This window comes from Arachis hypogaea, chromosome 6 (assembly GCF_003086295.3).
Source record: "Arachis hypogaea cultivar Tifrunner chromosome 6, arahy.Tifrunner.gnm2.J5K5, whole genome shotgun sequence".
NCBI classification, from domain to species: domain Eukaryota; kingdom Viridiplantae; phylum Streptophyta; class Magnoliopsida; order Fabales; family Fabaceae; genus Arachis; species Arachis hypogaea.
This window is the reverse complement of record NC_092041.1, coordinates 32,529,026-32,552,571: the sequence shown is the minus strand read 5'-3', so window position 1 is coordinate 32,552,571 and position 23,546 is coordinate 32,529,026. Positions and strand designations below refer to the sequence as shown.

General features: G+C 39.2%; 2 non-coding genes across 2 annotated transcripts; both read right to left on the bottom strand.

Moving 5' to 3' along the window:
* Positions 1-7,337: 7,337 nt before the first annotated feature.
* LOC112700372 (small nucleolar RNA R71) lies at positions 7,338-7,445 on the bottom strand. Its single transcript, XR_003153277.1, has one exon. It is a non-coding gene; the product is annotated as a small nucleolar RNA R71 (small nucleolar RNA).
* Positions 7,446-17,827: 10,382 nt separating this feature from the next.
* Positions 17,828-17,931, bottom strand: LOC112700328 (small nucleolar RNA R71). The gene has a single exon (XR_003153237.1). It is a non-coding gene; the product is annotated as a small nucleolar RNA R71 (small nucleolar RNA).
* Between the last annotated feature and the right edge of the window lie 5,615 nt (positions 17,932-23,546).

Genomic DNA, 23,546 nt, shown 5'->3' with positions numbered 1-23,546 from the left:
ATCTGTTTCCATGTCTTTATGCTGTCCTTAGGTTGGTTATTTAACCACCTCTTAGCTTGGTCTTTTACAGCAAATGGAAACAGTAACAATTTGTAGACATCCTGATCTACTTCTTTATCATGTACTGTGTCAGCAATTTGTAAAAACTGTACCAGAAACTCTGTAGGTTCTTCCTGTGGAAGACTGGAATACTGACAATTTTGCTGCACCATGATAATGAGCTGAGGGTTCAACTCAAAGCTACTGACTCCGATGGAGGGTATACAGATACTACTCCCATATGAAGCAGTAGTGGGGTTAGCATATGATCCCAGAGTCCTTCTGGACTGTTCATTTCCACTTAGGTTCATAATGGAGAAAGGGAGATGATGTGGATTTATTTTATTATATTGAAAAATTATTTTCAAAATAATAAAATAGAATAAAATAAAAACCAAAACAAAAAAAACGAAAAATAAAAAAATAAAATAAAAAATAAAAAATACAAAAATTTGAAAATATTTTATGAAGATTTTCGAAAAAGTGAGGAAAGATAAAGTGGTTAGGATATTTTTGAAAAAGATATGATTTGAAAAATTTTGACCAAGTCAACTCAAGTAATTCGAAAATTATGAGAAATTAAAGGAAAAGATATTTTTTTATTTTTGAATTTTATGATGAAAGAGAAAAACACACAAAAGACACAAGACTTAAAAACTTTTAGATCTAATGCTCTTTTTTTTTCAAAAATTTTGGAAGGAAAACACCAAGGGACACCAAACTTAAAAATTTTAAGATCACAACACAAAGAAGATTCAAGAACACTTTGAAGATTCACAAGAACAACAAGAACAAAAGAAAGAACACCAAACTTAAAATTTTTTTGAAAAACAAATTAAATTTTTGAAAATTAAAGAAAATTAACAAGAGAACACCAAACTTAAAGTTTGCCACAAGAATCAATCAAAGAAAAATTATTTTTGAAAAAGATTTAAAAAGAAGATACCCAATTGCCAAGAACATAAGCCAACGCTCTAGCCAACTGAGCTATAAATTTAATGTGTTTTAAAAAGGTAATTAATAAATAAAAAAAAATTTTGAAAACTAAAAATTTGAAAAAAAGCACAAGAAAAACAAGAAAAGACACAAAACAAGACAAACCAAAGATCAAACAAGAAAAATTGACAAGAACAATTTGAAGATCAAGGAAAAACAAAGAACATGCAATTCGAAAATTGAAAGACAAAGAAAAGCATGCAATTGACACCAAACTTAAAACATGACACTAAACTCATAAATAAAAATGAAAATTCAATTAAAGAAAAATGATATTTTAAAAAAATTTAAAAAGGAATAATAGAAGATGCAATCCTAATGACTCTAAACTAAAAAGACAAATTTTTCCTAATCTAAGTAACAAGAATCACCGTCAGTTGTTCAAACTCAAACAATCCCCGGGAACAGCGCCAAAAACTTGGTGCACAAAATTGTGTATGCCAATATTAATGGACTATTTCTCACAGCTTCGTACAACTAACCCGCAAGTGCACTGGGTTGTCCAAGTAATACCTTACGTGAGTAAGGGTCGAATCCCACGGAGATTGTTGGTTTGAAGCAATATATGGTTATCTTGTAACTCTTAGTTAGGATATCAATTTTTATTATCAGTTTGAATTGCAAATAAATAAAAGAGCATGAAATAAATACTTATTATGTAGTAATGGAGAATATGTTGGAGTTTTGGAGATGCTTTGTCCTCTGAATTTCAGCTTTTCCCTTGTCCTCCTCTTCACACACGCAAGGTTCCTCCTATGGCAAGCTGTATGTAGGGTGTCACCGTTGTCAATGGCTACTTCCCATCCTCTTAGTGAAAATGGTCCAAATGCTCTGTCACAACACGGCTAATCATTTGTCGGTTTTCGATCATGTCAGAATAAGATCCATTGATCCTTTTGCGTCTGTCACTACGCCCAACACTCGTGAGTTTTAAGCTCGTCACAGTCATCCAATCCTTGAATCCTACTCGAAATACCACAGACAAGGTTTAGACTTTTTGGATTCTCAAGGATGCTGCCAATGGATTCTAGCTTTTACCACGAAGATTCTGATTAAGGAATCTAAGAGATACTCATTCAATCTAATGTAGAACGGAAGTGGTTGTCAGGCACATGTTCATGGATTGAGGAAGGTGATAAGTGTCACGGATCATCACCTTCTTCGTAGAGAAGCGCGAATGAACATCTTAGATAAGAACAAGCGTGTTTGAATGGAAAACAAAAATCATTGCAAATTCATCAAGACGCTGCAGAGCTCCTTACCCCCAAGAATGGAGTTTAGAGACTCATGCCGTCAAAAGGTATATAATTCAGATCTAAAAATGTCATGAGATACAAAATAAGTCTCTAAAAGTTGTTTAAATACTAAACTAGTAGCCTAGGTTTACAAAAAATGAGTAAGCTAAGATGGATAGTACAGAAATCCATTTTTGGGGCCCACTTGGTATGTGCTGGGGCTGAGACTTAAGCTTCTCACTTGCCTGGGCTGTTTTTGGAGTTGAATGCCAGGTTGTAACCTGTTTCTGGCTTTGAACTCTAACTTGCAACCTGTTTCTGGCGCTGAACGCCAGACTACAACATGGAACTGGCGTTAAACGCCAGTTTACATCGTCTATCTTCGCACAAAGTATGAACTATTATATATTGCTGGAAAGCCCAGGATGTCTACTTTCCAACCCAATTGAGAGCGCGCCAATTGGACTCCTATATCTCCAAAAAATCTATTCCAAGTGCAGGGAGATCAGAATCCAACAGCATCAGCAGTCTTTTTTCAGCCTAAATCAGATTTTTGCTCAGCTCCCTCAATTTCAGCCAGAAAATACCTGAAATTATAGAAAAATACACAAACTCATATTAAAGTCCAGAAATATGATTTTTTCCTAAAAACTAATAAAATTATACTAAAAACTAACTAAAACATACTAAAATCTACATGAAATTACCCCAAAAAGCGTATAAAATATCCGCTCATCAGGACCTCAGGGATCACCTTCTTCTTGGCCACAACTTCAAAGAAGTGGTCTTGATGGACTTTTGAGATGAATCTCTCCATCTCCCATGACTTGGAGGTGGAAGCTTTTGCTTTCCCTTTCCTCTTTCTAGAGGTTTCTCCGGCCTTAGGTGCCATAAATGGTTATGGAAAAACAAAAAGCAATGCTTTTACCACACCAAACTTAAAAGGTTTGATCGTCATTGATCAAAAGAAGAAAGAAAGAAGGGGAAAAATAGGAAAATAGAGGAGATGGAGGGTGGTATGTGGTTCGGCCAAGGGGTAATAGTGGTGTTGGTAATGTTTGAAAATGAAGGAGTGTGGAGGGGTTTATATAAGAGTGGGAGGGAGAGGTAGGTTCGTGTATTCGAGGTTGGGTTTGGGAGGAAAAAGTATTTGAATTTGAAAAGTGAGGTAGGTTGGGTTTTTTTGGGAAAAGGGACGGAGGTGATTAGTAAAGAGAATATAGGGAAGAGGATAGGATTTGATAGGTGAGTGATGTTTTGGGTAGAGTGTTTATAGACATGTGTGAGGGGGAGAGAGGTGGGGTAGATGGGGATCCTATAGGGTCTACAGATCCAGAGGTGTCAAAGATTTCTCATCCCTGTACCATTTAGGCATGTAAATGCCCTCTGTATGTGATGAGCGGATAATTTATATGCTTTTTGGCATTGTTTTTAGTATGTTTTAGTTAGTTTTTATTATATTTTTATTAGTTTTTAGTTAAAATTTACTTTTCTGGACTTTACTATGAGTTTGTGTGTTTTTCTATGATTTCAGGTATTTTCTGGTTGCAATTGAGGGACCTGAGTAAAAATCTGATTCAGAGGCTAAAAAGGACTGCAGATGCTGTTGGATTCTGACCTCCCTGCACTCGAAGTGGATTTTCTGGAGCTACAGAAGCCCAATTGGCGCGCTCTCAACGGCGTTGGAAATTATACAACCTGGGCTTTCCAGCAATATATGATAGTCCATACTTTGCCCAAGATTTGATGGCCAAAATAGGCGTTCCAAGTCAGCTCAAGAATTCTGGCGTAAAACGCCGGAACTGGCACTAGAATGGGAGTTAAACGCCCAAACTGGCACAAAAGCTGGCGTTTAACTCCAAGAAAAGTCTCTACACGAAAATGCTTTAATGCTCAGCCCAAGCACACACCAACTGGGCCCGGAAGTGGATTTTTATATCATTTACTCATCTTTGTAAACCCTAAGCTACTAGTTCTCTACAAATAGGACCTTTTGCTATTGTATTTTAATCTTTTGGTCACTTTAGATCTTAGGATCATCTTTGGACGTCTAGTTCTTAGATTATGGGAGTCTGGCCATCCGGCCATTCCTAGACCTTGTTCTTATGTATTTTCAATGGTGGAGTTTCTGCACACCATAGATTAAGGTGTGGAGCTCGGCTGTACCTCGAGTATCAATGCAATTACTATTGTTCTTCTATTCAATTCAGCTTATTCTTATTCTAAGATATCACTTGCTCCTCAACTTGATGAATGTGATGATCCGTGACACTCATCATCATTCACACCTATGAACGTGTGCCTGACAACCACTTCCGTTCTACCTTAGATTGAGTGGATATCTCTTGGATCCCTTAATCGGAATCGTCGTGGTATAAGCTAGAATTGATGGCGGCATTCAAGAGAATCCGGAAGGTCTAAACCTTGTCTGTGGTATTCTGAGTAGGATTCAAGGATTGAATGACTGTGACGAGCTTCAAACTCGCGATTGTAGGGCGTTAGTGACAGACGCAAAAGAATCACTGGATTCTATTCTGACATGATCGAGAACCGACAGATGAATAGCCGTGCTGTGACAGAGCGCGTTGAACATGTTCACTGAGAGGACGGGACTGTAGCCATTGACAATGGTGATGCCCAACATACAGCTTGCCATGGAAAGGAGTAAGAAGAATTGGATGAATACAGTAGGAAAGTAGAGAGACGGAAGGGGAAAAGCATCTCCATACGCTTATCTGAAATTCTCACCAATGAATTACATAAGTATCTCTATATTTATTTTATGTTTTATTTATCTTTTAATCATTAATCCTCCATAACCATTTGAATCCGCCTGACTAAGATTTACAAGATGACCATAGCTTGCTTCATACCAACAATCTCTGTGGGATCGACCCTTACTCGTGTAAGGTTTATTACTTGGACGACCCAGTGCACTTGCTGGTTAGTTGTGCGAAGTTGTGATAAAGAGTTGAGATTGCAATTGAGCGTACCATGTTGATGGCGCCATTGATGATCACAATTTCGTGCACCAAGTTTTTGGCGCCGTTGCCGGTGACTGTTTGAGTTTGGACAACTGACGGTTCATCTTGTTGCTTAGATTAGGTATTTTTCTTCTGAATTTTTAAGAATGAATTCTAGAGTTTCAAGGTGATGTTCTTATCATAACCAAAACTGATTGATTTTCATCAATTTTGCTCTTGAATGTAATGTCCTGCTGAAGCTTGGCTAGCCATGTCTAATTTCTTTAGACTGAAGCTTTAGACTAACATTGCATGATTCCTGGAATTCTTATTAAAAATTTTGAATCTCTTTATTTTCTTTTCCATATAATTTTCGAAAAATCCAAAAAAATTACAAAATCATAAAAAAAAACCAAAAATATTTTATGTTTGAGTCTAGTGTCTCATTTTAAGTTTGGTGTCAATTGCATGTTTCTGTTCTTCTTGCATTTTTCATGTGTCTACATTGATCTTCAAGTTGTTCTTGATGATTTACTTGCTCTGATCTTTAAATTCTCGTGTTTTGTGTGTTTTGTTATTTCTCATATGCATTCTCAATTTGTTAGTGTCAATAGTATACAAACTTCTAAGTTTGGTGTCTTGCATGCATTGTTTATTTGATTTTAGTTGCATTTTGATTATTCCTCATTATTAAAAATCCAAAAAAATTTGTTGTGTCTTTTCAAGTCAATAATACAGAGAATTGAAGATTCAGAACATACAACAAAGGAATTACACAGAAAAAGCTGGGCGTTCAAAATGCCCAGTGAGGAAGGAAAACTGGCGTTTAACGCCCAAAAGGGTAGCATTTTGGGCGTTAAACACCAGAATGGATACCATTTTGGGCGTTTAACGCCAGGATGACACAAGAGGAAAGATTTTGTTTTTAATTCAAATTTTTTTCATGTTTCCATAATTTTTCAAAATAAAATATTTTTCAAATCATATCTTTTCAATCATATATTTTCAAAATCAATTTCTTTCCATTTTCAAAAAAATACTTGCTAACAATTAATGATTTGATTCAACATTTCAAGTATGTTGCCTTTTCTGTTGAGAAAGGTTTAATGTTTGAATCATATCTTTTCTTGTTAGCCAAGTCATTGATTCTAAAAATCAAATCTTTTTAAATTTTTTTTCAATCATATCTCTTTAAAACCATAACTTTTCAATTACATCTTTTTCAAAATAGTTTTCAATCATATCTCTTTGATTTCCAATTTCAAAATCTTTTTCAAAATCACTTTCTTTCTTTCTCAATCTTAGTTTTCGAAAATCAATTACCATTTTTTCAAAATTTCTTTTAATTAATTCACTTTAATTTTCGAAAATTTCTTCCCCTCTTCTCACAGCCTTCTATTTATGGACTAACACTCCTCCTCAATGCACAATTCGAACTCTATCTTTCTAAGTTCGAATTCTTCTACCTCTTCCTTCTATTTTTCTTTTCCTCTGACACCTCAAGGAATCTCTATACTGTGACATAGAGGATTCTATATTTTCTTGTTCTCTTCTCTTTCATATGAGCAGGAGCAAAGACAAAAGCATTCTTGTTGAGGCTAACCCTAAACCTGAAAGGACCTTGAAGCGAAAGCTAAGAGAAGCTAAAGCACTACTCTCTGTAGAGGACCTAACAGAAATCTTCAAACAAGAAGAAGACATGGCAGCCGAAAACAACAACGATGCCAACAATGCAAGGAAGGTGCTGGGTGACTTTACTGCACCTACTCCTGACTTCTATGGGAGAAGCATCTCTATCCCTGCCATTGGAGCAAACAACTTTGAGCTTAAGCCTCAATTAGTTTCTCTAATGCAACAGAATTACAAGTTCCATGGACTTCCATTGGAAGATCCTCATTAGTTTTTAGCTAAATTCTTGCAAATCTGTGACACTGTCAAGACCAATGGGGTTGACCCTGAGGTCTACAGACTTATGCTATTCCCTTTTGCTGTAAGAGACAGAGCTAGAATATGGTTGGACTCACAACCTAAAGAAAGCCTGAACTCTTGGGAAAAGCTAGTCAATGCCTTCTTGGCAAAGTTCTTTCCACCTCAAAAATTGAGTAAGCTTAGAGTGGAAGTCCAAACCTTCAGACAGAAGGAAGGAGAATCCCTCTATGAAGCTTGGGAAAGATACAAATAATTGATCAGAAAGTGTCCTTCTGACATGCTTTCTGAATGGAGCATCATAGGTATCTTCTATGATGGTCTGTCTGAACTGTCCAAGATGTCATTGGACAGCTCTGCTGGAGGATCTCTTCATCTGAAGAAGACGCCTGCAGAAGCTCAAGAACTCATTGAAATGGTTGCAAATAACCAATTCATGTACACTTCTGAAAGGAATCCTGTGAATAATGGGATGAATCAGAAGAAAGGAGTTCTTGAGATTGATACTCTGAATGCCATACTGGCTCAGAACAAAATATTGACTCAGCAAGTCAATATGATTTCTCAGAGTCTGTCTAGAATGCAAGCTGCACCAGGCAGTACTAAGGATGCTTCATCTGAAGAAGAAGCTTATGATCCTGAGAACCCATCAATGGAAGAGGTGAATTACATGGGAGAACCCTATGGAAACACCTATAATCCTTCATGGAGAAATCATCAAAATCTTTCATGGAAGGATCAACAGAGACCTCAACAAGGTTTCAACAACAATAATGGTGGAAGAAACATGTTTAGCAATGGCAAGCCTTTTCCATCATCTTCTCAGCAACAGATAGAGAATTCTAAGTAGAGCCACTCTGACTTAGCAACCATGGTCTCTGATATAATCAAAACCACTCAAAGTTTCATGACTGAAACAAGATCCTCCATTAGAAACTTGGAGGCACAAGTGGGTCAGCTGAGTAAGAAAGTTATTGAACTCCCTCCTAGCACTCTTCCAAACAATACAGAAGAGAATCCAAAAGGAGAGTGTAAGGCCATCAACATGGCCAAAATTGGAGAGGAGGAAGAGGCAGTGATCGCCACTGAGGAAGACCTCAATGGACGTCCACTGGCCGCCAATGAGTTCCCTAATAAGGAACCATGGGAATCTGAGGCTCACACTGAGACCATAGAGATTCCATTGGATTTACTGCTGCCATTCATGAGCTCTGATGAGTATTCTTCCTCTGAAGAGGATGAAGATGTCACTGAAGAGCAAGTTGCTAAGTACCTTGGAGCAATCATGAAGCTAAATGACAAGTTATTTGGTAATGAGACTTGGGAGGATGAACCCCCTTTGCTCACCAAAGAATTGGATAACTTGACTAGGCAGAAATTACCTCAAAAGAGACAGGACCCTGGAAAGTTCTCAATACCTTATATTATAGGTACCATGACCTTCAAGAAGGCTCTGTGTGACCTAGACCTCATGCCTCTCTCTGTAATGGAGAAGCTAGGGATCTTTAAGGTGCAAGCTGCAAGAATCTCACTAGAGATGGCAGACAATTCAAGAAAACAAGCTTATGGACTTGTAGAGGATGTTCTGGTAAAGATTGAAGACCATTACATCCCTGCTGATTTCATAGTCCTAGGGACTGGGAAGTGCATGGATGAATCCATCATCCTTGGCAGACCCTTTCTAGCCACAGCAAAGGCTGTGATTGATGTTGACAGAGGAGAATTGATCATTCAAGTGAATGAAGAATCCCTTGTGTTTAATGCTCAAGGATATCCCTCTGTAACCATGGAGAGGAAGCATGAAGAGCTTCTCTCAAAACAGAGTCAAACAGAGTCCCCACAGTCAAACTCTAAGTTTGGTGTTGGGAGGCCACAACCAAATTCTAAGTTTGGTGTTGAACCCCCACATTCAAACTCTAAGTTTGGTGTTGGGAGGTTCCAACATTGCTTTGAGTATCTGTGAGGCTCCATAAAAGCCCACTGTCAAGCTACTGACATTAAAGAAGCGCTTGTTGGGAGGCAACCCAATGTTATATTTATCTATTTTCCATTGTTATTTTATGTTTTCCGTAGGTTGATGATCATGGAAGTCACAAAATCAATTGAAAAAGCAAAAACAGAATGAAAAACAGAAAGAAAAATATCACACCCTGGAGGAAAACTTGCTGGCGTTTAAACGCCAATAAGGGCAGCAAATGGGCGTTTAACGCCCAGTCTGGCACCATTCTGGGCTTTTAACGCCAGAAAGGGGCACCCGACTAGCGTTAAATGCCAGGAAAGGGCAAGAAGCTGGCGTTAAACACCAGAAATGGGCACCAGCCTGGCGTTTAAATGCTAGAATTGGCAGAAGGAGCATTTTTGCTCGCCACTTGGTGCAGGGATGAATTTTCCTTGACACCTCAGGATCTGTGGACCCCACAGGATCCTCACCTACCCCACCACTCTCTCTCTTCTTGACCCATTCACCAATCACCTCAACACCTCTTCCCCAAAACCCCTCACCTATCAAATCCCACTATTCTCTTTACCACTCACATCCATCCTTCATAAAACCCCACCTACCTCACCATTCAAATTCAAACCACTTTCCTCCCAAACCCACCCATAATGGCCGAACCATACACCCCCTCTCCACTCCTAAATAAACCCATCTTCACTCCTTCATTTTCACACAACCTAAACACTACTTCTCCCCCTTGGCCGAACCACAAAGCCTCCTCCATCTCCTCTATTTCTTCTTCTTCTACTCTCTTCTTTCTTCTTTTGCTCGAGGACGAGCAAACCTTCTAAGTTTGGTGTGGTAAAAGCATTGCTTTTTGTTTTTCCATAACCATTTATGGCATCTAAGGCCGGAGAAACCTCTAGAAAGAGGAAAGGGAAGGCAAAAGCTTCCACCTCCGAGTCATGGGAGATGGAGAGTTTCATCTCAAGGGTGCATCAAGACCACTTCTATGAAGTCGTGGCCATGAAGAAGGTGATCCCTGAGGTCCCTTTCAAACTCAAAAAGAGTGAATATCCGGAGATCCGACATGAGATCCGAAGGAGAGGTTGGGAAGTTCTTACCAACCCCATTCAACAAGTCGGAATCTTAATGGTTCAAGAGTTCTATGCCAATGCATGGATCACCAAGAACCATGATCAAAGTGTGAACCTGGACCCAAAAAATTGGCTTACAATGGTGATGAGCGGATAATTTGTATACTTTTTGGCATTGTTTTTAGTATGTTTTTGATATGATCTAGTTAGTTTTTAGTATATTTTTATTAGTTTTTAGTTAAAATTCACTTTTCTAGACTTTACTATGAGTTTGTGTGTTTTTCTGTGATTTCAGGTATTTTCTGGCTGAAATTGAGGGACCTGAGCAAAAATCTGATTCAGAGACCAAAAAGGACTGCAGATGCTGTTGGATTCTGACCTCCCTGCACTCGAAGTGGATTTTCTGGAGCTACAGAAGCCCAATTGGCACGCTCTCAACGGCGTTGGAAAGTAGACATCCTGGGCTTTCCAGCAATATATGATAGTCCATACTTTGCCCAAGATTTGATGGCCCAAACCGGCGTTCAAAGTCACCTCAAGAAATCCCAGCGTTAAACGCTGGAACTGGCACCCAAATGGGAGTTAAACGCCCAAACTGGCATGAAAGCTGGCGTTTAACTCCAAGAAGAGTCTCTGCACGAAAAATGCTTCAATGCTCAGCCCAAGCACACACCAAGTGGGCCTGGAAGTGGATTTTTATGTCATTTACTCATTTCTGTACACCTTAGGCTACTAGTTCTTATAAGTAGGACCTTTTGCTATTGTATTAGAAGACTTTGGTAGCTATCTTCATTTTTATGCTATCTTAGATCATTGGGAGGCTGGCCATTCAGCCATGCCTAGACCTTATGCTTATGTATTTTCAACGGTGGAGTTTCTACACACCATAGATTAAGGTGTGGAGCTCTGCTGTACCTCAAGTATTAATGCAATTACTATTGTTCTTCTATTCAATTCCGCTTGTTCTTGTTCTAAGATATCACTTGTTCTTCAACCTGATGAATGTGATGATCTGTGACACTCATCATCATTCTCACCCATGAACAAAGTGACTGACAACCACTCTTGTTCTACAAGCAACTAAGGCCATAGTGAATGTCTCTTGGATTCCTGATTGCACGATGCATGGTTGATCGCCTGACAACCGAGTGCTCGCCTGACAAACGAGCCAACCATTCCGTGAGATCAGAGTCTTCGTGGTATAGGCGAGAACTGATGGCAGCATTCAAGAGAATCCGGAAGGTCTAACCTTGTCTGTGGTATTCTGAGTAGGATTCAATGACTGAATGACTGTGACGTGCTTCAAACTCCTGAGGGCGGGGCGTTAGTGACAGACGCAAAAGAATCACTGGATTCTATTCCAGCCTGATTGAGAACCGACAGATGAATTCCGCTATGCTGTGACAGAGCATATGCAATCGCTTTCACTGAGAGGATGGGAGGTAGCCACTGACAACGGTGAAACCCTTGCTTAAGCTTGCCATGGAAAGGAGTAAGAAGGATTGGATGAAGGCAGTAGGAAAGTAGAGAGACGGAAGGGAAGGCATCTTCATACGCTTATCTGAAGTTCCTACCAATGAATTACATAAGTATCTCTATCTTTATCTTTTATGTTATTTTCGTTCATCACCATATACATTTGAGATTGCCTGACTAAGATTTACAAGATGACCATAGCTTGCTTCAATACTAACAATCTCCGTGGGATCGACCCTTACTCACGTAAGGTTTATTACTTGGACGACCCAGTGCACTTGCTGGTTAGTTGTGCGAAGTTGTGTAATGCCATGGTATTGAGCTACCACGTTTTTGGAGCCATTACCGGGGATTATGAGAGTTGTGAAAAAGTATTGTTCACAATTTCGCGCACCAAATGGTTCGGGGGAAATGCTTAGATTTTAGTCTGGAAAATGTAAGGGTGGCATTCAACTTGCCCATGATGCAAGGAGATGAACACCCCTACACTAGAAGGGTCAACTTTGATCAAAAGTTGGACCAAGTCCTCATACACATTTGTGAAGAGGGCACTCAATGGAAGAGAGATTTAAGAGGGAAGCCGGTTCAACTGAGAAGGCATGACCTCAAGCCCGTGGCTAGAGGATGGTTGGAGTTTATCCAACGCTCAATCATTCCCACTAGCAACCGGTCCGAAGTTACTATAGACCGGGCCATCATGATTCATAGCATCATGATTGGAGAGGAAGTAGAAGTTCATAAGGTTATATCCCAAGAACTTTATAAGGTGGTGGACAAGTCCTCTACCTTGACAAGGTTAGCCTTCCCTCATCTCATTTGTCACCTCTGTTATTCAGTCGGAATTGACATAGAGGGAGACATCCTCATTGATGAGGACAAGCCCATCACTAAGAAAAGGATGGAGCAAACAAGAGATCCCACTCATCATGAAATCCCCGAGATGCCTCAAGGAATGCACTTTCCTCCACAAAACTATTGGGAGCAAATCAACACCTCCCTAGGAGAATTGAGTTCCAACATGGGACAACTAAGGGTGGAGCACCAAGAACATTCCATTCTCATCCATGAAATTAGAGAAGATCAAAGAATCATGAGAGAGGAGCAACAAAGGCAAGGAAGAGACATTGAGGAGCTCAAGCACTCCATAAGATCTTCAAGAGGAAGAACAAGCCGCCATCACTAAGGTGGACCCGTTCTTTAATCTCCTTGTTCTTTAATTTCCTGTTTTTCGAATTTTTACACCTATGTTTATCTATGTTTGTGTCTTATGATCAATAGTGTCTTAGTGTCTATGCCTTAAATTTATGAATGTCCTATGAATCCATCACCTTTCTTAAATGAAAAATGTTCTTAATTAAAAAAGAAAAGTATGATGTGGTGGCAATACTTTTGATTTCTGAATGTATGCTTGAATAGTGCATATGTCTTTTGAATTTGTTGTTCATGAATGTTGGCTCTTGAAAGAATGATGAAAAAGGAGACATGTTACTGAGGATCTGAAAAATCATAAAAATGATTCTTGGAGCAAGAAAAAGCAGTGAATACAAAAAAAAAGAAAGAAAGAGAGGAAAAAGAAAAAGAAAAAAATAAAGTCATGATCCATGGCAAAATAAGTGTGCTTAAGAACCCTGGACACCTCTAATTGGGGACTCTAGCAAAGCTGAGTCACAATCTGAAAAGGTTCACCCAGTTATGTGTCTGTGGCATGTATGTAGCCGGTGGTAATACTGGAAGACAGAGTGCTTTGGGCCACGGCCAAGACTCATAAAGTAGCTATGTTCAAGAATCATCATACTTAACTAGGAGAAACAATAACACTATCTGGATTCTGAGTTCCTAGAGAAGCCAATCATTCTGAATTTCAGAGGATAAAGTGAGATGCCAAAACTGTTCAGAGGCAAAAAGCTAAAAGCCCCGCTCATCTAATTAATACTGATCTTCATAGATGTTTTTGGAATTCATTGCATATTCTCTTCTTTTTATCTTATTTGATTTTCAGTTGCTTGGGGACAAGCAACAATTTAAGTTTGGTGTTGTGATAAGCGGATAATTTATACGCTTTTTGGAATTGTTTTTAGTATGTTTTTAGTATATTTTAGTTAGTTTTTATTATATTTTCATTAGTTTTTAGTTAAAATTTACTTTTCTATACTTTACTATGAGTTTTTGTGTTTTTCTGTGATTTCAAGTATTTTCTGGCTGAAATTGAGGGACCTGAGCAAAAATCTGATTCAGAGGCTAAAAAGGACTGCAGATGCTGTTGGATTCTAACCTCCCTGCACTCGAAGTGAATTTTCTAGAGCTACAGAAGCCCAATTGGCGCTCTCTTAATTGCGTTGGAAAGTAGACATCCTGGGCTTTCCAGCAATGTATAATAGTCTATCCTTTGCCCGAGATTTGATGGCCCAAACAGGCGTTCCAAGTCAGCTCAAGAATTCTGGCGTAAAATGCCGGAACTGGCACAAGAATGGGAGTTAAACGCCCAAACTGGCACAAAAGCTGGGGTTTAACTCCATGAAAAGTCTCTACACGAAAATGCTTCAATGCTCAGCCCAAGCACACACCAAGTGGGCCCGGAAGTGGATTTTTATGTCATTTACTCATCTTTGTAAACCCTAAGCTACTAGTTCTCTACAAATAGGACATTTTAGGATCATCTTTGGATGTCTAGTTCTTAGATTATGGGAGGCTGGCCATTCGGCCTTGTTCTTATGTATTTTCAATGGTGGAGTTTCTGCACACCATAGATTAAGGTGTGGAGCTCTGCTGTACCTCGAGTATCAATGCAATTACTATTGTTCTTCTATTCAATTCAGCTTATTCTTGTTCTAAGATATCACTTGCTCCTTGATGCCAAGGCATCTTAGGCTAGTTTCACTAGCATTTTTCTGTTAGTTTTAGTTGTTTTATGCATTTTCTTGAGCTTAAAGTAACCAAGAATGGTTAAATGAACAACAAAGCAATGAACCATCCAAACAGTATGATTTTGATGCAAATTCCATGAGTTTTTAGTGATATTACTTGAATGCTATGAATGGAAGAATTCTCATGAAATTTTGCAAGACTTTGATGCAGTTGTTTGGATGATTTCAGGGAAGAAGAGGCTAGGCAAGGAAGCAACAAAATCAATAAAGGAAGTTTGAAGATCACATGTGGAGTTTAAGTTCCAGTTTAAGCTTAAACTGGAACTTAAACTGCCAAGCCATATAATGCTGAAAGTGGCGTTTAACCTCCAGTTTAACCTTAAACTGGAAGTTAAACGCCAGAATAAGAAATGCACCAAAGCTGAAAGTGGCGTTTAACCTCCAGTTTAAGGTTAAACTGGAGTTAAACGCCACTTTCAGCTTTGGTGCATTTCTTATTCTGGCGTTTAACTTCCAGTTTAAGGTTAAACTGGAGGTTAAACGCCAGAATAAGAAATGCACCAAAGCTGAAAGTGGCGTTTAACCTCCAGTTTAAGGTTAAACTGGAGTTAAACGCCAGAATCATGAAAGCTGAGAAATACTGAAACTGGCGTTTAACCTCCAGTTTAACCTTAAACTGGAAGTTAAACGCCAGAATAAGAAAGGCACCAAAGGAGCATTTCCACGTTTAAGCTCCAGTTTAACCTTAAACTGGAGCTTAAACGTGTTCGACCCAAATCATGCACCAGGAAGCCATTTCCACGTTTAAGCTCCAGTTTAAGCTTAAACTGGAGCTTAAACGTGTTCGACATTTCACACTCCTGGGCTCCTTTCTTCATTTCCACATTTAAGCTCCAGTTTAACCTTAAACTGGAGCTTAAACGTGTTCGACCACAATTTGCCTCCAGGGTTGCTTTCTCATTTCCACGTTTAAGCTTCAGTTTAACCTTAAACTGAAGCTTAAACGTGTTCGACCATTCCACACTCCGTAGTTGCTTTCTTCCATTTCCAAGTTTAAGCTTCAGTTTAACCTTAAATTGAAGCTTAAACGTGCTTGAATTATACCACCTCCAGGAGTGTCCAACGTTTAAGTTCCAGTTTAAGCTTAAACTGCAACTTAAACGCCACTTTTTGAAAGGGTTTCTGGGCCAAATATATTGAAGTTTAAGTTAGCATTTGAGCACCAAACATTAACTTAAATGTATTATGGTATGAAACCCAATTGAATATCATGGTTTATGGGATTGGGCCTGAAGAATTGATGAGTCTGGAATTTCAATTTGTTGAGTCATGTGTCATTACTTGATTATCACTAAGTTTGCTCAATGAATGTTACAGAATTGGATCACAGCCTCATTAGGATTTTGGACCATAAACCCAAAGCAAAAGGAAATCAGGGAAAGGCCTCAAAGCCCATGAAACACAACAGAAGCTCAATTTAGAAAGTGTATAAATAGGATAGAATTTAAGTTAAAGAGGACTTTTTTTACACTTGGGAACTTTTGGATCATTTTTGCTAGTTTTCATACTCTTTGTAATTGAATTCAGAGCTATGATTCACTAAACCCCTTTCATTGGGTTAGGGAGCTCTATTGTAATTCAATGAATCAATAATAGTTTTTATCTTCTTCTTCAATCTTTTCTCTTGAATTTTGTTAGAAAGCTTCTCGATCTAATTCCATTGGTTAGTTGTCTTGGGAAAGAAACTATCCATAATTGGAATCCTTCGGAACCTTGGGAAAGGAATGGAGGATTCATGCTAGAGAAGCTTTCTCACAGTGAATTGGATTGGGGTTTGGATGGATATTGTGACATGTAATCCTACCAAATTGTGGTTCATGAAACTGTGTGGTATAATCAGAGATCAAGCATCATCTCTTCTTATGAACATTTAAACCAAGGGATTGGGAATCTGTTTGTTTTTAGAGAGAATTGGTGAGCCAAGGGATTGGGATCCAATCATAGAAGATTGCCAAGCAAAATTCAATGAATGCATTGGTTGAGGAAGGGATAAAGATGTGTTGATTCGGAGATCTCAATATCTCCTGAAACCCAATGAATTCCCCATTTCTGATATACACTTTCTCTTTATATTCTGCAATTAAATTCATGCAATCATCCCCATCCCTTTTTAATTTCAGCACTTTAACTTCTCGCTCTTTAATTCATGCAATTTAAGATTCCGCAATTCTCATCTAAATCTTGATTCCGCTCAACTAGAACAAACTTCTAATCCGAATTGCTCATTCAACCAATCCTTGTGGGATTCGACCTCACTCTATTGTGAGTTTTTACTTGACGATAACCGGTGCACTTGCCGGAAGGAATTTTTGCCGATTGTGCAATTTCCTAAATCGTAGCATATCAAGTTTATGCTAGTATCAAGTTTATGGCGCCGTTGCCGGGGATTGGTTTTCGATTGACAATTCTCAAATTGGAAGTTAACTAGATTGAGCATTTTTCTTGTTTTGATAATTTAGTTCAAGTTACTTGTTGAATTTTAATTTCTGCACTCTGTTATTTGCTTTTTCTTTCTTTATGCCTTTAAATTCAAGCAACTAACTCACTGACCCACTAACTATTTGAATTAATTCCTCAACTGCTCTAACCATACTCTTCCATTAACCAAGAGTATTCCACTTGTTTGTTGCTTGTGGTATGTTCTTGTATGACAGGTAGGAGAGGAGAGACAACAACTCCTCCATATACCGAACCAGAGAGGACCCTTCATAAACTTATAAGGGAAGCAAGAGGGAGGAGAGTACTGAGAGAAGAAGAATCTGAAGGAGAATCTGAGGACAACTTTGAGGAAGCTCTAGATCTCAACATGGATAGAGAAGTTCACAACCATGAGAGGGCTGATGGAAACAATGCCATTCCTGAGAGGAGGGTTCTTGGTTCATACATAAACCCAACCTCTGGGAATTGTGGTAGCAGCATTCAGAAACCACCCATTCAGGCCAACAATTTTGAACTCAAACCACAGTTAATATCATTGGTGGAGGATCATTGTTCATTTGGTGGGAGTGCTAATGAAGACCCAAACCAACATCTCACAAAATTCCTGAGAATTTGCGACACTGTGAAGTCCAATGGAGTCCAGGAAGATGCCTATAAACTGCTCTTGTTCCCATTTTCACTTAGGGACAAGGCAGCTAAGTGGCTGGAATCATTCCCAAGGGGGAGCCTAACAACCTGGGATGAAGTGGAAAGCAAGTTTCTGGCACGTTTCTATCCTCCACAAAAGGTCAATAGGCTTCGATCTGAGGTTCAGACTTTTAGACAACAAGATGGTGAGACGCTCTACGAGGCATGGGAGAGGTTCAAAGAATTGACAAGGAAATGCCCGCCAGACATGTTCCATGACTGGGTGCAATTGCATATTTTCTATGATGGACTTTCTTATGAATCAAGGAAGGCTATAGACCATTCATCAGGAGGTTCATTGAACAGGAAAAAGACTGTGGAAGAAGCCATTGAAGTGATTGAGACAGTGGCTGAGAATGAGTACTACTATGCTTCAGAGAGACACAACAGTAAGGGAGTCATGGAGCTGAACCATGTTGATACAATCCTAGCCCAAAACAAGGTGTTTGCCAAGCAACTAGCAGAGCTCACCAGGAAATTAGACACAAAGCAAGTGGCTGCAATACAAACACAAGATCAAGAGGAAATAAGCACTGAAGGAGGTGATTGGGAAGAGGCCAACTATGTGGGAAATCAACAAAGGCAACCATATGATCCACATTCCAACACTTACAACCCAGGATGGAAAAACCACCCAAACTTTGGGTGGGGAAACCATCAACCCCAACCACAAAACCACAAACCTTACAACCACAACCAACATAACAATTCCACATACCAAAACTCCAACCAAAGATCATACCAAGCCACACAAAACACTTACTCCCAACCACCATATCATGGCCAAAATAACCAACCTGCCCAACCTAATCAGAACCAACAATTTCAAGATCAATTAAACAGGATAGAAGGAATGCTTGCAACCATGGGTAAAGACATAACCGAGTTGAAAGCCTTTAAGGAAGAAGTAAATTCTAACTTGCAAAACCAAGGAGCTGCCATCCAGAAGCTAGAAAATCAAATTGGGTATTTGTCTAAGCAAAACCCTGGGCCAAGCGTTTCTCATGCTGCCAAAGCTATTGCAAGGGAAGAATGTAAGGCCATAACCCTCAGAAGTGAAAAGAAGCTAAAGGAGACCTCAAAGGAAACCACAGAGGATGAAGCAAAGGAAAATGTGAGAGACAAGGAACAGGGCAATCTTTTACACCGTCTGCAACAAAAGAAAAAGAAAAAGAGGTCCTGAAGCCTTATACACCCAAAGCACCATATCCTCAACGTTTAATGAAAAGTGAAAAGGATGGCCAATTCTCCAAATTCTTGGAGATTTTCAAGAAGCTTCAAATCAACATTCCGTTTGCTGAGGCAATAGAGCAAATGCCACTCTATGCAAAATTTTTAAAGGAATTAATGACCAAGAAGAGAAGCTGGAGAAATGAGGAAACTGTGTTGTTAACTGAAGAATGCAGTGCCATTATTCAACACAAATTGCCTCAGAAATTGAAGGATCCAGGCAGTTTCAAAATCCCCTGCATCATAGGAGAAGTCATGGTGGAGAAGGCCTTGTGTGACTTAGGGGCCAGCATCAATTTGATGTCTCTAACAATGATGAGAAGAATGAAGATTGAGGAAGCCAAACCAACAAGAATGGCCCTCCAATTGGCAGATCGAACTTTTAAATTCCCTCATGGGATAGTTGAGGATTTGTTGGTGAAAGTGGGAGATTTTATATTCCCTGCCGATTTTGTAGTGTTAGATATGGAGGAAGAAGCCAAAGCTTCAATAATTCTGGGAAGACCCTTCCTGGCTACTGCTGGAGCCATCATAGATGTCCAAAAGGGAGAACTCACTCTTAGACTACATGATGAGAAATTGGTGTTTAATGTATTCAAGGCAATGAGCTATCCATCAGAATCACTAAAGGAGTGCATGAGGGTGGATGTAGTGGACATTGCAATACAAGAAACCTTTGAGGAAACAACAAAGGAAGTGGCAGAGGAGGAGTTCACCAAGGATATTGAAGTTAGTGACATCAAGGCTGCTGAAACAACCATGCCAAACATGCCAGAGAGAGTGAAAGAAGAGAAGGAAGCACCAAAACCTGAGCTCAAAGCATTGCCCCCTAATCTCAAGTATGCATATTTGGGTAGTGATGAGAGCCATCCTGTTATCATTAGCTCTGCCCTGAACCAAGAATAGGAAGAAGAATTGATCAAGGTGCTATAAACTCATCAAGATGCCATTGGATGGACCCTAGCTGATTTGAAGGGGATAAGTTCATCCATATGCATGCATAAAATCTTGTTAGAAGAGGATGCTAGACCCTCCATTCAAGCTCAGAGAAGATTGAATCCCGTCATGAAAGAAGTGGTACAAAAGGAGGTCATGAAGTTATGGTAGGCAGGGGTAATCTACCCCATTTCTGATAGTCCCATCCATGTAGTTCCCAAGAAAGGTGGCATAACTGTGGTGCCAAATGAGAGGAACGAACTTATACCCACAAGAACTGTCACTGGGTGGAGGATGTGCATAGACTACAGGAAGCTAAATGAAGCCACCAGAAAAGATCATTTTCCACTCCCATTCATGGATCAGATGCTTGAAAGGCTTGCAGGACATGCTTACTATTGCTTTCTGGATGGATACTCAGGCTATAATCAGATAGTAGTTGATCCAAGAGATCAAGAGAAAACATCATTTGTTTGTCCATATGGAGTTTTTTCTTATAGACGCATGCCCTTTGGATTGTGCAATGCACCTGCCACTTTCCAAAGGTGCATGCTGTCCATCTTTTCGGACATGATCGAAAAGTTTATTGAAGTTTTCATGGATGATTTTTCTGTGTTTGGAGATTCTTTTCCTAGCTGCCTACACCACCTTGCCTTGGTGCTTAAGAGATGCCAAGAGACCAACCTAGTATTAAACTGGGAAAAGTGTCATTTCATGGTCACAGAAGGAATAGTCCTTGGCCAAAATCTCTAATAGAGGCATTGAGGTGGACGAGCTAAGGTGGAACTCATTGAAAAACTACCTCCACCAAGTAATGTCAAGGTAGTTAGGAGTTTTTTGGGACACGCTGGCTTTTACAGAAGGTTTATTAGAGACTTTTCTAAAATAGCCAAACCTTTGAGTAACTTGCTTGTTTCTGATACACCCTTTGTATTTGATAAAAATTGCATGCTAGCCTATGAACTTTTGAAGCAAAAACTTTCCTCTGCACCTATCATTGCCCCACCTGATTGGAACTTACCTTTTGAATTGATGTGTGATGCATCAGACCTTGCTGTTGGGGCAGTGTTAGGACAAAGAAAGACAATTTGGTACATGTGATTTATTATGCCAGTAAAGTCTTGAATGATAACCAAAGGAATTACACAACCACTGAAAAAGAACTCTTGGCAATAGTATTTGCATTTGACAAATTTATATCCTATCTCATTGGATCTAAAGTCATTGTCTTCACTGATCATTCAGCTTTAAAATACTTACTTGCTAAACAAGAATCCAAACCAAGACTTATTAGATGGGTTCTTTTGTTGCAGGAATTTGACATTGAAATCAAAGACAAGAAGGGTGTAGAGAACAAGGTGGCAGACCATTTATCAAGGATACCATGTGAAGAAGGAAGCACACAAAGCACACATATAAATGAGTGCTTTCCTGATGAACAACTCATGGTAATTCACAAAGCACCTGGTTTGCAGACATAGCAAACTTCAAGGCCACTGGGAGTTTGCCGTTGGAATTTAACAAGTATCAAAGGAAGAAATTGGTAAATGATGCCAAATACTTCATCTGGGACGAACCATACTTGTTCAAAAAATGTTCGGATGGCATACTCAGAAGATGCATATCAGAGGAAGAAGGAAGGGAAGTCTTATGGGACTGCCATGGCTCCGCTTATGGAGGACATTTTGCAGGAGAAAGAACAGCAGCTAAGGTGTTGCAGTGTGGTTTTTATTGGCCTACTATCTTCAAAGATGCAAAGGAACTAGTGAAGCACTGCCATGAATGCCAGAAAGCGGGGAACCTGCCAAGAAGAAATGAAATGCCCCAACAATTCATTCTAGAACTTGAATTGTTTGATGTATGGGGGATAGATTTCATGGGACCCTTCCCCACCTCATACTCAAATAATTACATTCTTGTGGCAGTAGACTATGTCTCCAAATGGGTTGAAGCAATAGCGACTCCAACCAATGATAATAAGGTAGTCATGAACTTCCTCAGAAAACACATTTTTTGCCGTTTTGGGGTTCCAAGAGCAATCATCAGTGATGGAGGAAGCCACTTCTGCAACAACCATTAGAGGCATTGCTTCTAAAATATGGAGTCAAACACAAGGTAGCCACACCATACCATCCACAGACAAGTGGGCAAGCCAAAATATCTAATAGGGAACTCAAAAGAATCCTGGAAAAGACTGTGGGAACTTCAAGGAAGGACTGGCGATTAAGCTAGATGATGCTCTTTGGGCATATAGGATAGCTTTCAAAACACCAATTGGAATGTCTCCTTACCAACTAATATATGGAAAAGCTTGCCATTTGCCACTGGAGTTGGAGCACAAGGCATTCTGGGCCTTGAAACTCTTGAACTTGGACAGCAAAGCTGCTGGAGAAAGAAGGATGTTGCAAATTCAAGAATTGGAAGAATTCAGAGCTGAAGCTTATGAGAATGCCAAAATTTACAAAGAAAGAGCAAAAAAGAAGCATGACAGCAACATAGCCCCAAGGAAATTTGAAGAGGGACAAAAAGTATTGCTCTACAATTCTAGGCTGAAGCTATTTCCAGGGAAGCTAAAATCAAGGTGGTCTGGACCATTCCTTGTCACCAAGGTCTCCCAATATGGACAAGTAGAAATCATGGAAGAAAAGTCACAACGAACCTTCAATGTGAATGGTCAAAGACTCAAACATTACTTGGGAGATGTGGAGGAGAAGGACAAGGTTAAATATCACCTCAACTGAGGAAGCTGACCGTCAAGCTAATGACTTAAAGAAGCACTTGTTGGGAGGCAACCCAACCTGAGGTAATACTCCTTTGCTGTTTCTTTTATTTGTTTCAATAAAAAGGTGAAGTAGTTTCTGTGCATTGCAAAGAATTAAGTTTGGTATTTCACACCAAACAATGAATTCGTGGATCAATAATTCAAAGGGGAATGTGTGACTCTAAGTTTGGTGTTCCACCATACAGATCAACTGAACACAACAACCTTTGAATTATATGAAAGGAACAATGATTCTAAGCAATCACAGAAATGCTTAAAATCCTTAGCAGCAACTTCATTCCAAGGAAATTCAAGGATTTAAAGACAGAGGAGTAAGTAGGAGACTAAGTTTGGTGTTCACACACCAACTTAAGACTCAGACACTTGCCCATACATAGTTGAGCTAACCACTCAAGTGCTTGAGAAGCAAGAACTTCATCACTCTTTGCAGGAAAGGAAACAAGGATCTTAGAAAGAACATGAAGCAACAACTAGGAGAAGAAGGAGAAATCAAATTGTTTCCTGGCAACAAAGAGAAAACAAGAAATTTCACAAGGTGGTGTTGTTCCTTGACCATTCTTTAAAAGGCAAACAAAAGCATGCTTGTTCTGGTTTAAACTGTAATTGTTGAATCTTTCTGGAATGTGAAGTTTTAGTATGATGTTGGTTACTGCTTTGAATAAAGTGAATGCCTAGATGTTTGGATATAACTTCACCTTCTTAAACAAATGCTTGCCATGCTTGTTCTGTTTCCAAAAATAAAAAAAAGTTTGAACAAAAGTAACTTGGCTCAATTAGTGACAAATCAAGTAGAATTAAGTGGTGGTATGCATGCTTGATTGTTTAGTCAGATCACTAGAAATTGAGTGTAGAATTATATTTTTGTAGAAGTTGAATA